The 14,550-nt window shown below is 45.0% G+C and overlaps 1 long non-coding RNA gene across 1 annotated transcript; it reads right to left on the bottom strand.

The window, feature by feature from the left end:
• Nucleotides 1–1,549: 1,549 nt before the first annotated feature.
• Nucleotides 1,550–4,965, bottom strand: LOC146204955 (uncharacterized). Its single transcript, XR_014704095.1, has 2 exons — nt 4,485–4,965; nt 1,550–4,389 (listed from the first exon to the last, which is right to left on the bottom strand). It is a non-coding gene; the product is annotated as an uncharacterized LOC146204955 (long non-coding RNA).
• Between the last annotated feature and the right edge of the window lie 9,585 nt (nt 4,966–14,550).

Here is a 14,550-nt window from a genome sequence, read left to right as displayed (position 1 = left end):
GTTGCACGTGCATGTCAGTGTTTATTAGGTGCAGTGGTAATTTATTTACACGCGCTGTGCAACAATCAGACGAAAATAAGTCATCGACAATTTGTTAGCCTGTACTACAGAGCTCAAAACTCGGAAAATGGGAATGCACGATGCAGTTTTCGCATGTTGGAGTGGACCGAAAAATAAGTGCCCAGCCCACACCGCCGGGATGCGTATTACTACAGGTGAAATGGTTCAGGTTTCTGTAAAATAGCTGCCTGGCACAGCACCTTTCTAAATGTTCAGGCTTTGTACTATTGTTGAAGGCCACTTTATCATTAATAAAGGAACGAATATGCTTTATGTGTTAATGACTAATGCTTTTTCAACATATTATCTTCATTTTTTTTTTCGTTTTTCCTTAGTTTCCTTTGTTTTTCATGCTAGACAAACACAAATAGTACACTTTTAAACTTGTCAGTCCAAAGCTGAACATGAATATCTGCCATGCATGTGACAGCTTTAATGCTAGAAAGGTTGACATGTATAGCATGTACGTACACGCTGCGACATCTTAGTGGCACGTTAGGCTACTTGCCCCAAGGTCGTGATGTTTAATACCAGTGATGGCAGTACCACTTTGGTTCAGGTGAAATGCAAATGCTTCTGTTTTCTGCAAGATGTCAATTCAAAGTACAAAGCCCAGGCAGTCAAATTAGTCTGGAGCTCTCCACTACAGTATTCTTCATAGCTACATATGTCACTTTAGGATGTGAAACCCTACATGCCACAGGTAGGCTGCATTGTTTTTTAGATTTTGTAACCTCTCATCTATGTTTTGCAACATTTGGCTAATTTTAGTTCCCAAACAGTTGCTAAAGATGAAACCGAAGCAGTTCTTGGCATGGTTTGCTGCTTAGATTAATTTGCTAATTGCAGTTCTTTGAAACTTGCATCAATGCTGGACAGTTCAAATAGCAAGCAGTTGAATTACAGAAATGATGTGGATCATGCATTTCAGTTCTGACAAGTGGAAAGTAACGGTCCCCTCCTTGCATGCATAGGTGCCTTTAGACAAATACATACTCGGGTGTGTGATTGTGACGCATATCAAGGGTCAACAGAAGGCCATGTGGAGCCAGTGTGATATTCTTCATGAAGGCTAAAGTAAAATTGTACAACAGCTGCTGTACCATGCAGAAAAAAAATTGATCATTTAGTGTATGTTTAACTGACCATGAATAGCATCTTACTCAGAGTATGATGTGATATATATCTGGTTTAGCATCCCAAAATAACTACGGCTATGAGGAACACAATAGTTGAGGGCTCCGGTATAATTTCGACCATCTGGGGTTCTTTTACATGCACTGACACCGCACGGTGCATGACGGCCTATTGTTTCGCCTCTATTAAAATGTCCCTGCTGTGGCTGGAACCAAATCTGCATCTTTGGGTTCAGCAGCCAAGCACTCTAACTACTGAGCCAGCACAACGGGGCCAAGTATCAAAATGCATGCCATTACATTTCTTTCTAGCCTGTGGTTTTCTTCACAGAACTAATGTATACAAGGAAAAGTAAACAGCAAGAAAACACTAGTTTTATTGCACATTATATTCACATTTCAGCAAACATTCTCTAGGAAAAAATTTCTCATAATGTTTTCATGGAAACCATGAACAAAACAAAACAATGCACTTACTCCACTCGAATTATTAATGGGCAAGGTTGCATCTATGCTACTACACTGCGCTTATCACAAAACCACAAGCCCCATCTGCTTTGGCCAATCACTTGATGGAACTAACGGAGACAGATGTCGCACACCACAGACTGGGGGTCTCGCAACATATCTCTGCATATGTTGCATTTCAATTTCATGCCTTTCCACTTAGTTTCAACTGTTGCCAGCATTACTAGTCACCCATCTTTTCTGAAATTCCTTTTTACGCTGTTGGGATCAGCATCCTTGTTAACGATGGTCTCTGGCATTTTAGATGCTATCATTTTCACATCTTCCTCATCTGGAAGAATGAAGGAAATGACAAGCTTTGAGCAGAAAAAAAATTAGGGGGACTCCTAATCTCCACCTGTAAGGGTATGGTGTGCCAGCGTTAATGGTTTTTGTCTGCAGATCCCACTGTGGATTCCCGTTAATTTACATGCCCTTTGCTACAAACATAATTACTAATTCCTTAATTCATGTCTCTGTTATCTCAGATATACTCATTAGCATACGGTCGTAGGCTGCCTTGTAAGGTGATAGACAACCTGGCATAGACCTCTGTAAGCCTCAACCTTTCTTAATTGGAGCTGAAACGTTGAAGCTGAAATATTTCAAATATAACTTTGTAAGCTTGGCTTAACAGCTCCTGCCATGTCGTGTGGCCTCGTGACATTTGGCTCGTGGCACTTTGGCTTGTGCACAGGGGTCATCTGTTAAACACTGGTTAACATGCATGAAAAATACATTTTCACACAAACTGGTGGCAAATGGTCAAGTGGTGCACTGCAGATTCTGAAATGTATACCTATATTCATGCAAGGATTGCATCATCACATAACATGATCAAGAGTTCTATCAGTACCTGTAGTTACATAGCATTTCAATGCCCATTAAAGGACCACCTCAGACAATGGTTGTTGTTATCTCAAGACCTGTTCTAACAGTGTACTGACGCCATTCCACTGAGCGATGGACATGTATATGCATACCCTAGATAGCTCATGATTGTGGATCTCATTTATTTCTATGACTTCCAAGGAGTTCCTGTCGTCAGAAACTTTATGAAATCGGGACAGTAGTCTTGAAAGGTGATGAAAAGAAATAACCAGGTTACCTTGACGCAATGCTAAATTACAGAGGGTGAATATGCTGCATGAAGATACCAAGAAGCTTGTACAAAGAAAAGTGAGAGTGAAATGGCAGGATTTTTGAAACATTGAAATAAACTACAAACTATACTTGTCAAACCTGTCATTAAGGAATGGAAATCATGCAGTAATCAAAAACACAACATGGAGGACATTTTAGGTCATCTTCACAAAACACATACCCAAACCTCACACACAGCTTCATACTTATGAAAGAGGACAAACCAATATGCAAGGAGTGTGGAGATGAACTAACAATAAACCATATCTTACACATGCGCCAGAGTCGAGAAAAGAGGAAACATTTTGTACAATTTCCAACAGATCCATTTCCATCCCAGCATGATCCTAGGAGAGACGTGCAAATTTCCTGCATTTTTGTTTTCCTAAAATGTTCCTAAACAAGCTACATCCTAAAGAACATTTTAGTCATTACACACAAAATAAATACATTAAACCTTGTTCTTGGTGCATGGCAGCATTAGTCGCTTAGGCACCATAAAAATCAACACAATGCTGTAAGGTATACCTTGGTTAGCTATGTTATATGAGACAAGCTTTCGGCCTGGTGTGGTCCTTATTCACGTGACAGCGCTGTCATGAGGGTCTATGTCCCAGCGATCGGAAAGTGACCTATTCCAATAATTTTACAAACTGAAGGTGATTGTACAGATTTCTAAAGACTGGAGTGCTCAACTGTTTTATCAACGTCCGCCTGCTTTGACAGCCTGGAGTGAAACTGTTGAAGAGAATACATTTTTGAACATTTAACGCGTTTCTGAAGGCGTTGCTTTCAATTACGGGGCCAACAAAAAGCAGGTGAATGTCAAACGCCGCCTAGATAGGCTTTCTAGCATGACAGCGGTGTAGCGTGGAAAATCGCTCCGCCGATCCATCGCTGGCGCCGCTGACTTGAAAGGCGAACTGTTCAAACTTATATAGCTACTGACCACACCTGAAACACTGAATTGCGCATGATCAAGGCAGAATTTCTCTAACACTGAGCACTGGTAGCTATCGATTTCGCGCCCAATATTGTGAAAATCTGTCCTCTCTTCGATCATTGATACGTCCACGGTTGAACATTTATGCGCCTCGGGGTAGGCCAGCCGTGGGAACATGGATGCGTGGTTGTAGCAACGATCGCTTGCATGGCACACTCTGCAAAATTCCAAGAGTCAGCTTCTTCAACGAAATGTGCAGCGCACATTTTCTACCGCGTACCTAAGCCCGGCGATGCATGCATATCGATCCCGATCGTTTCAAAGCTGCGCGGCCGTTCAGTCGGGTCACGCTAACCTCGAGCATGCGGGGGTTTAAACTACATGTACGCAAACTTCAACGACAAGAAAAAGATGCAGCCTAAGCACTTTAGTCTAGTAATCCCCTATATACCAAAGAACATTGCTGTTCACAGGGAATTCGGATCATTCACGCTTCCGGCTTTCCGGTTGTGCACTCTTGCGGTGCGGTGCAGTAGGTCTTCGCCTCGACGAGTCGATGTGCAGGCCTCTAGTAGATTCGGCATGTCTTCTGCCACGGCTCTGAGGTAGAATTTAAACGAAGAATTTAGCTAAAAACATCCTGTTTCCTCGGTCTGCATGTGAGGAACGAGCATAATGCCATTTCACATACATACTTTGGACTGCCGAATGTTCAGCTGCACGACGAGGTGTATGTGTGTTGTGCCGGCGCTAGATCTTCAGAGGTCGATGCAGGACCTAAGACAGCGTAAATGCTAGGAATAGCTCGCTCGCATTACGGGCAGATCGAGGTGATAGTTTAGTGCGAAGCGAAAGCTGCTCGTGAATGTGCGTATCTCGATGCCAGCTGGTGGAGCTGGTGCAGTACGTAGCATATCGCCTGCAGCTATGTGCTTGACAGCGATGTTTGCCGTAGTCAACCCTAAGTGAAGACCGTGATCTATGTTAGAACGGATGCACTCTTCGTAGCACCTCATCGAGAGTCGCGGCTAGCTGATATCATAGAGGATGAGATCCATTCACGCGTAGCAAGCGGAATAGGGCCGCGTTCGACGTGCATATAGCCATGAGCCTGTATATCGACGTCCGCCGTATCTTTACGAGAATCGAATGGATCCGTCGGACGTACCTTTAGACACTTCGTTGTATATATGTCTATGTGCGCGTGTGTGTGTGTATGTGTGTGCCGCTGGAGGATGGCGTTTCAATAAACGTCTCCTTTGTGAACTTGGAGGCTTGTGTCCTTGCAGCGAAGTGCCCTCCTCCCGGTGGAGGTTGCACGCTGCGGTGTTTCAGTGTGCGCGTGGTGACGGCTGATCGGGGCTTCGGCTCGCGCGACGCTCGAACCCGTGGTGGTTGGTGGCCTATGTCCACGTAGAAACCACAACATAACTACTTACTGACTGGGGTTCTAACGCTGAGACTAACATTGACAGAGTGGTTGTTCTGAAGGGAGCCATGCGCTGCATTGCAAAGCTTGCTCGGCTGCAACACATGGCCCCAATGTTTTTAAGACACAACATTCTCAAAGTTAACCAGTTTTACGTACCGACACTTGCCACATATATCAGAAACCAAACTATACTAGAGCCATCTAGAATGTCTGGCTTTTGCTTGCCCAGTAATACACGGTACGACATAAGACATAGCTTGTTCAACCTGCCTGCCGTAAGAACGCGTTATGGTACCCAAATACTGATGTACTTAGTTTCTAACTACCTGAACACCCACACAACTTTCCTGGATGTCATGCAGCAACTTATATCTCCTAGGTGTTTTCAATCTTTCAAGAACTACGAGGTGTACGCATTCTATGCCATGAGTATTTTGAGTCTTCTTACACGCGAAATTGTATACATGGGAGAAAACTTACTTGTTTTATGTCTATTATTTAGCACAAGTCATTCCATCACTCTCACTTGCCGACCTGTGTATGTGTGACAGGGCCCTCATCAGGCAGAGACCATCGCTCTTTGCTCTGTCGTCTGAGACCGGCAGTGTCTAAAAGAATGCTACAAGTAGCAGAAATATTTTACTTTACGTAACAAAGGAGCATACTATTATTAAACTATAACAATGTCATTACTGGAGCGCTGCATCTGGAGTCCCTGGTGAAGCTCGATGATGTGCTTGTCCAGGTACACCGTAAATAATTGGGGCAGCAGTTCTTTCGGGATGCCGCTGCTCATGACGGCCATCAAACACATTGAGAAGCGGCCATGTGCCGAAAAACGTTAACTACATCTGCATTGGCAACCCGGTCGTCGGTGATGAGCTTGTCGCGCAGTAGCTGGTTCTGCACAGCCGGCATAGTCACTAGCTGATCAGCAGAGCACAGGGGCACCGAGCCGCACTCAATTGTTGTCCAGCAGGCCATCCACCTTTGCCAGGACTTCGAGCACAAGAGTTTTCTCCTGTGATGTCACCTGAGAAATAAGGATGGCCAAGGAATATGCATCAGACGGAAGCCTGCGTACATGATTGCTTGGCAAGCTGGTACCCTTTCCCAGGCTCTTGCAGGGCAAGTATGTAGCCGGTTCAGACAAAATGAAATCTGTGTCCACTTCCTGCAGGTTGGCGCCCTTGGGTGGAGCCGAGGCAACCTGCTCCATCATCTTCCCTAACTACGAGCTTAGAGACACATCCAGACCGCGACCGTTCTCCAGAAGGTGCCCCAATAGGAGGCTCCTGTGCACCACATCCTCTAGCTCAGCTTTAGGCTCCACGGTGGTTGCCGACGAAAACACTGCATACTGTTGGTGTGGCGGTGTTGGATTCTGGACCGGCGGCGACTCTCCAGGGGACAGCATTGGCATCGGGAACGTGCGTGGCGCTCGCTTGATGCGTTCTTCAAGAGACTTGCCCTTATCTGAGAGCTGACCGATGTACTTGAATATGCGTTCCTCCTCGAGGAAGTACGCCTGCACGACGCAGTTAGGTGTTCCATTTATGACTGCGTTCTCGCGGTCTGTTATATGTGCTTGGCCACTTCCTTCGGTAGAACCGCTGGCGTGGGTTCCGCGACTGAGAGGCCCATAACATCGAATAGGAAGCGCAGTTCTTCCAAGCACTCTGCACGTTGGTGTGCATTCCTGGATGACAAACCCTGCATGAGGTATTAGAACACCTTGGATCTTGGGAAGACATTGTATATCCGCCGGAAGATGTCGCGCGGTGTCTAATAACCGGCCTTGATGATGAGGTACGGCAAGAAGGAAGATGTATCGAGGTCTTGCATTCTGTAGCCCGTGTAGCGCAGCTCTGGGAAGAGTTAGTGCTCGCAGCAGCACACTCGGTTTGGTGTCGAAGAAGCGTAGTGTGAGCCTTTTGAGCAGGAGATCAGCGTTTGTGCTGGTAACTTCCACACCTCCAGGGTTGCTAAAGAACTCGAAAAGCGGGTCGATAGCCTTTATCTGCATATCATCAAGTCTACTCTGAAGCACTTGCTCTCACCTGAGGCTATGCAGTGCTGTAAAGTACGCAGGCAACGAAGGTAGGAAGCGATGACTGGGCACATGGAGGTCTTCTTCTTCTTCTTTCTTAGCTCATGGCACATACGCACGAGGGGGATTAGCCTTTCTACTTTTTCTTCTGGCCTCTGTACACTTGACACATATCCCCAGTGGGGGATTGGCCAGGATTAAGTGCAGATACAGAAGATTCATACATGATCCCACTTAGACATTATAATTTAAATAATGCATTAGGAACTATAGTGTTCGCAAAAACAAATATTGGAAAAAAATCATGAAGCGCTAGGGACAGTATTCAATTCATCAAAGAAAAATAAAAAATGCAAATAATACTTTTAAGCAAGAAAAATAGGAGAAGCATCTAACAAACAAATCTTCTGGCTGCAATATTACAGCTAAGGACTAACTCACACACCGGTGAGTTAGAAGGACTAACTCACACACTCACACAGAGAAGAGGACCGGAAATGTAAATGTCTGTCCTAAGCGATTAAGAGGAATTTGTAAATAATTTATTCTCTGATGAGCATACATATGACAGGAGAAAATATGGACTTGGCAGCGTGAATCCACAATGACATATAAGACTGAGGCAAGGAATTCTGCAATGTAAGAGCGTCACGGAGGTCTCACATATACTCAAGCTACAATGCCGCACATTCCAATAAAATTTAAATTAGCAAGTCCTGTTATGATAGGGCTTCTAGTCTCGGTTCCCCCGGCTCCTGCAACGGTGGACGCCTGGAGCCGAGCGGGTGCCGGTGAACACCTGATGCCCCTGCGGTGCTGCGGCGCATTACTTCGGCGTACTGAAAAGCCTCGCCAGCGGGCATGATTCCACATGCTTTAAACATAGCGCATCCGGGTCGGAAGTACCCCCCCCCCCCCCCTTGCTCCGCGGTGGGAGCCCAGTGCGCTCCCTATTGGACCGCTTGGACCACCGTCAAATTCCTGCCTCCAGAGTGGACAGTTCAAACGCCAGCGACTTTAGGGGCCTATGAAAGACGTCGCTGTCGTTTGTCGGATGAGACCTACGTGAGCGCCGTCGCGTGGAGTATCGCCTAGCTAGAGCGGACATGCGGAGTCTCCCTGGCCGTCGCTGTGCGAAGACAGTCGCTTGAAGCCAGTAACTTTCGGACCCTGTGACTATATTATTGTGGCTTTCAACGTGGCTGTAAATAACGTGTAAATTCACCTTTCGTTCACCGCATCTTGTGGACTCGGAGTTTTGAAACCAGACACGGTCCAGAAATGTGTCAGTCCGCAGTCGTAAGGCGGCGGCTCATATATGGCTCATTAACGACTGCAGTATATGGAAGCTATCAAAATGGGACATGGCAAAATAATGTTCAGCACAACACTGCCAACAGGCCGACTGAAAACTGAATTTTATTTATTTATTTACTTATTCATTTCATTACTCTCACGAGGGCATTGCAGAGGGAAGTTGGGTACGAACATGAAAGTCAAAAACAAAAACAGCAGTAAAATAAACATATTGTCACGTGACAAGGCCGTAGACACCAAAAGAAGACACAGGCTTGATGGTACTGAAATTAACTCTTTATTGGGCTCACTTGCGCCCACAAAAGAACTAAGCAACTCGGCGGCGGCGATAGCAACAATCGTGCTCGTCGATCGTCGAACAAATGCTCGTCGCACTCGTCAACACTAGGCTGCTCAGAACAATCTAGATAAAGTCGCAAACTGCTATAGTAGCACAACCTGGAACATTGTAGAAACGTACAGGAGTGATCGGAAATTTAATCTTCGAGACAGATCTCGGCGCATATCGTTCACGACAAAGAAAATGATAACGCGTCGTATCGCGACAACAAGAATGAACAAACACGGGATACAGAATTGATAAGTGCGCTAGAATAACAATGATAAGGCCGCATGCCAGCGGCTATCGAACAGGAACAAATAAAGATTTAAACAGTTCGCGGCATTACCCCCCCCCCCCCCCTCCCTTAAAAAAACATCGCCTCGATGTTTCAAAATAAACAGACATAAATATTGCAAATCAAACATGAATAACCTTTAGCGCGCTATGGCTTATGGCATACAACATGCACAATTTCTGGATGCAGATCGGCTCCGCTGCGATGCTGCCGCGCCGTCGGGAACGACCTCGTAGTTCAATTGTCCTAGTCGGCGAAGCACCTTGTAGGGGCCGAAGTATCGGCGTAAAAGCTTTTCGCTCAGTCCGCGGCGGCGAATCGGCGTCCAAACCCAGACTTGATCTCCCGGCTTGTACTCAGCATCGCGCCGTCGTAAGTTGTTATGTCGGGCGTCGGTTCGCTGCTGATCTTTAATGCGCATTTAGGCGAGTCTTCGGGCTTCCTCTGCACGTTGAATGTAGGCGGCGACGTCCAGGTTATCCTCATCGGTTACGTGTGGCAGCATTGCGTCAAGCGTCGTCGTGGGCTCCCTGCGCCGTACACAAGGCTGAACAGGGTCGACCTGGTTGTCTCCTGGACGGCGGTATTATAAGCGAAGATGACGTAGGGTAGAATGGCGTCCCATGTCTTGTTCTCGGCGTCGACGTACATTGCAATTATATCCGCAATAGTTTTGTTGAGACGCTCCGTAAGTCCATTTGTCTGGGGATGGTCTACATTTACGCTTTTGCTTGCTCCTCCTCGCCCTCTTTTCCCTAATTTTATTGATTTAATTGATTCATTAATCACTTCTTGATCGATCTCGATCATTTATTAGAATTGATCGATTGATTAAAACTTTAATTTCCACCTATTTAGGAGGCTCCCCGCTCCTGGCACGCAGGCCTGAGGAACGGGGGCTGGAACCTCCGCGACTAAGGACTGGCGAATATATATACATTGGTTATTCGCGGACTCAGCCGCCAGGCGGACGGCTTTTTGCTGGTCACCGGGGACGTCGCTACGCAGCAGGGTTACCCAGGCTAGAGTCCCTACCCAGGCTTCTCTACTTTTAGTGTTGTCCCTATAGCGTCCGAAGACTTAGGGCATTCCCAAAGTATATGGTCAAGGGTCCCCCTCGCTTCGCAGGTTTTACATTTATCATTTTTTCTCTCATCTATCTGTGTGTGAAACAACCATGACAGGGTTCGGGAAATTTCCGGCTTGTAATCGCCGCCAGATTATGGCCTTTATTATTTAAGCTAGGATCCGGTGGCGGCATCAGACGTCTTCCTAATCTATAATTTTCGATTATTTCTTTATAGGTTTGCAAGCGTTCGTCCATCGCCTGGCAGTCGGGCGGCTCCGCGTTTGCCTGGAAGTAGAGATCTCGGGCTAAATCATGGGCCGCCTCGTTGCCGGGGACGGACGTGTGTGCTGGGACCCAAATTAGGGTGATTTTGCGATCGATTTTAGCTGCAGCTGTTAGAATTCGGGCGGCTTCTTGCGAGACCCTGCTTTTTCCGATATTCCAGAGAGCAGTTTTACTGTCGCTAAAGATCAATCTAGCCTTCGTTCCGATGCAAGCGAGCACTATTGCGACCTTTTCAGCCGTGTCTATGTTTCTGCTTCGAATGGTGGCGGAGACGACTGCATGGTGCGCCGCTACCATCGACTACTGCGGTGACTGCCGCCCTGATCGGCCGCTTGCAGCGTCTACATAGGCAACTTCTTTTACTCTGAATTCTTTTGCTTCTTTAGCTGTAACTTCGACCACACGATTTCTCTGGCAAGGGCCCTCTTTCGCATACAATTGTTCTTTTAATCGTCTTTTATCACTTCACTGCAATCGTGATGACAAACTCTGGGGGATAAGTTCCTTCAAACACAGCCAATGAATGCTTACGCATTAAAATAAAAGACAAGGGAAAGTGCTTGCCTAGCCCATTGCTGATGCAAGCAAGTTGTTTTCAAGCCATCCTAGCTCAGAAATATGTATACATGTCCTGACAAATGCTTTATTGCTTGAGCTACATATGAAAGCGCAGTGCAAAGTACACTTGACGGGAAAACCCTAGAAATCACGTGACGGTCTGAAATATGACAACAGAAAACGTTTAAATCGATCAGGAATGACCAATGCGTATACATGTATAACTGCATATGGCTGAAATGTTTTGTCCCAGACATGATATCCCTGTGCCACATGCGCAACTTAAACCATTTCGTCTACTGTATATATAAGGTGCCTTGCCAAAGTAAACAATTCCTCGTATAGACATCTCGACTGGTCTTCTAAGATGGTTGCTAAATATTTACAATCTGTCATGACAAAATGTGCAAGACATTTCTAGGCATCTTGTAGCCATATTTTAGCTCGGCTAATGAGCTATGCACCCACCTTTCAGGCTATAAGACATTTTACAAGACTTCTTGTTGATATCCGAGTAAAATTTGTAGATGCCTATGAAAGGCTTACATGGCAGCATACGACAAAGCGTTTATCACAATCAGAAGTATAGCTCAGCAATTAATTTTGTTCTAAGTACTGCTTTCTACTGCACCACATACATGCCTTAGAGCTACAAAAATCTAAAGGAATCAAATTTTCAAAGCTATACAAAACTTGCACACAAGCTTTTTAATAAAAGATCTTTCCCTGAAGTCTACAAGGTATTTCATTGTGTCATGTGTCTGCGTGTCTCTAATTACAAATAGCTTTCACTTTTGAGTGAACTTTTCGTGCTCTTGCAGGAATCAAGGCTTTTATTTGTCACAATGTCACATTTAAGGCAGACTAACTGTGTGTGTCCTCATCATTGTCGTCTTTGCTGTTTCATTCAACATGAGCAACCAACTAGCCCACACCCCAACTTCAATGCACCGAGAAAAAATTGACAAAATAAAAAGCATGGTGCAGGTCAAAAGGTGTAGCAAGTTTAATACATGGATAAGTAACAGCTTTTGACAAAGCGATTGGGCACAAACAACTCTACAGAAGTGAGGAGTGCACACTCACCTCAAGACTGGCCCCAAGGCAGCACTAAAACTGAACATTTCTGAACTTTCCGTCTGAATGGCATCAGAGTTAACGGCTCAGATTCCCTCTTCACATCAGTCCCTGCAACACCTGGACGACAAGATGGAAGGATATAAGGTTATATTTGCCATCAAGGTTGTTTCTGCCCACCACAATTTGGGGTGCTAAACAAAAATTAGTTGTGGTTTAGCTGTGGTTAACCCTAGTTGAATTGCAAAAGCAACGGCAGAAGCTTCTTTTGCCTGCTACATTATTCCCCTATGTGCCTGCGTGTCATAGTGGTAACGAGAATGCGAACGGTTCTGGCAAGCTGATTCTGATATCACCCTCCCGTATGAAAGGAGCGACCCGAGTTTGCAGCTCCTGCCCGTGGCATAGAGATAATGTGAATTCAAACGTCATGGCAGGCTGATTTTTTTATGAGGGACCACAGACACGGACATGAACGCAGCATACAGCGATGAGCGGTTATACCTGGCATAGTATTGCTTTCGCAATAACAATGAACAGAGGCAGTGCGTCTGTAAAAGTTCTGTGCTATAGCGACCCTTAACAGTCATGCCGTAGATCCATCGCTGTGTGTTCAAATGAATGCTGCTGCGCAACTTCCAGGTGAACAGCAGTGCGTCAACCAGTTCCATCCTATAGTACCATCTACAACCAAGTGCTAAACTAGTAATATGTACTCTCAGCTATGGAAGCGACAGCTTGAGGTGCAGCATGTGGTTACATCATTACTACTTTTAGTTTACATATGCAGTGTGCATGATTGAAAATTCCGACTCCCAAATGTTTCAAGGCAAAAGCCTTTAATGACTCATCATTGTCGTCAGCAAAAGTGTCACACTTTTGCAGCACTCTGATTAGCTGAGGTGGGGATGACACCATAGAGGTCTCAACCAATCACAGGGCAGTACCATTTGGCAGGCGTTGCCCCTCGAGCCTCTACTTTCACATGGGAGGATGATATCAGAATCAGCCTGCCAAGATCCTTGCATTCACATTATCCCTAGGCCACGCAGACACACTTATACGGCTTTGGTTAAAGCGGGGCTTTATATGTTGGCTTGTAACTTACGCTTTCTAGTCATACAGATTCAGGCGTCCGTGTGGCGCCTTTCATTTGGTGCTTCCTCAAACGCTACACCACACTGTAAAAGCAGATGCAGTAAAAACCAGGAATCAGTGAAGTTTCAAACAAAGGCTTTCCTTTCGCCTTATCGCACTTTAGTGGTCCAAAGTGCCACACAAATTTTTTATGGAACAGTTCCCAACTGAGACCATCTGAGAGTTTTTTATATAGGATTTAACTTGTTTATTGTGTCCTCCAAGTAGGAAAATGCTTTTCTTCACAGACTAGAGTTTATTGTCCATAAGCATGCGCCCACTATAGTAAACACTTTAAAAAACAGCAGTTGCTATTACGGGCCATGGTACATGGCATGCATATTACTCCATTGAACAGTAAACAGTCAGTTCTTGAAATTTAACCACGCCAAAGAAGCCAAATGCACCAAAATTCTTGATTTTGTAATCTGGTGTGATACTTGCCTTTTGATTTGGGTAACCAGAAAAACTTCAACAATGGACTATTTTCTGTGACACAAGAATTGTATGCGATGGTTACTGAAGACTTGGGCTACTAAGACTACTCGAGTTGTTTTCTACTGCAACATAGCTTCAAGAGGCTCCAAACTCTTTTGTGCAAGGGCTGCATTGTGCGTGTTCAGTGTTGTGCTCTGTGTGCGTTGAGGAAGATCCACCGCACTTTTTGGACCCTATCGGCTACATTAAGATTCTTCAAGGGAAATAATTTTTGCACACCATAATAAAAAAAAATCATGTGGAACGAGATACGAGACTTTAAAATGGATGTCAAATGTTCAGAGATTTACCACGCTAAATAGTACGTAGAACTTTTGCCTTATATCCTAGGTTGTAGGATGCCTCAAACATCAGTGATGAGATAAGTATTTCCAGCAATAGATGATTCTAAATTCTGACATGAAATAAACATCTTATGTAAAAGAATGTTTAAATTTTTTCAAATTACTGAAGTTTCAACATTTGTGGGTTAGCATCCTTCGGCTATGAGACACCATTGTGAAGGGCTCCGGTAATTTAGACAACCTCGTGTTCTTCAATGTGCACCAACATCGCATAGCACATTGGAGCCTTGTGAATCCCTGCCATAACCAGAAACGAGCCTATGTCTTTGAACATAGCAACTGAGTGCCCATGTTAGTTAGGAGCAGTTAGGTATTGCTAGCTAGGTGTTTTCATCTGGTTATAAGTTTTACTTCCTCAGGGATTCAAGAAACATTGG

The sequence above is a fragment of the Amblyomma maculatum genome, chromosome 1 (assembly GCF_055883805.1).
Source record: "Amblyomma maculatum isolate TAMU_Amacu chromosome 1, ASM5588380v1, whole genome shotgun sequence".
NCBI lineage: Eukaryota > Metazoa > Arthropoda > Arachnida > Ixodida > Ixodidae > Amblyomma > Amblyomma maculatum.
This window is presented reverse-complemented; position numbering and strand designations above follow the sequence as displayed.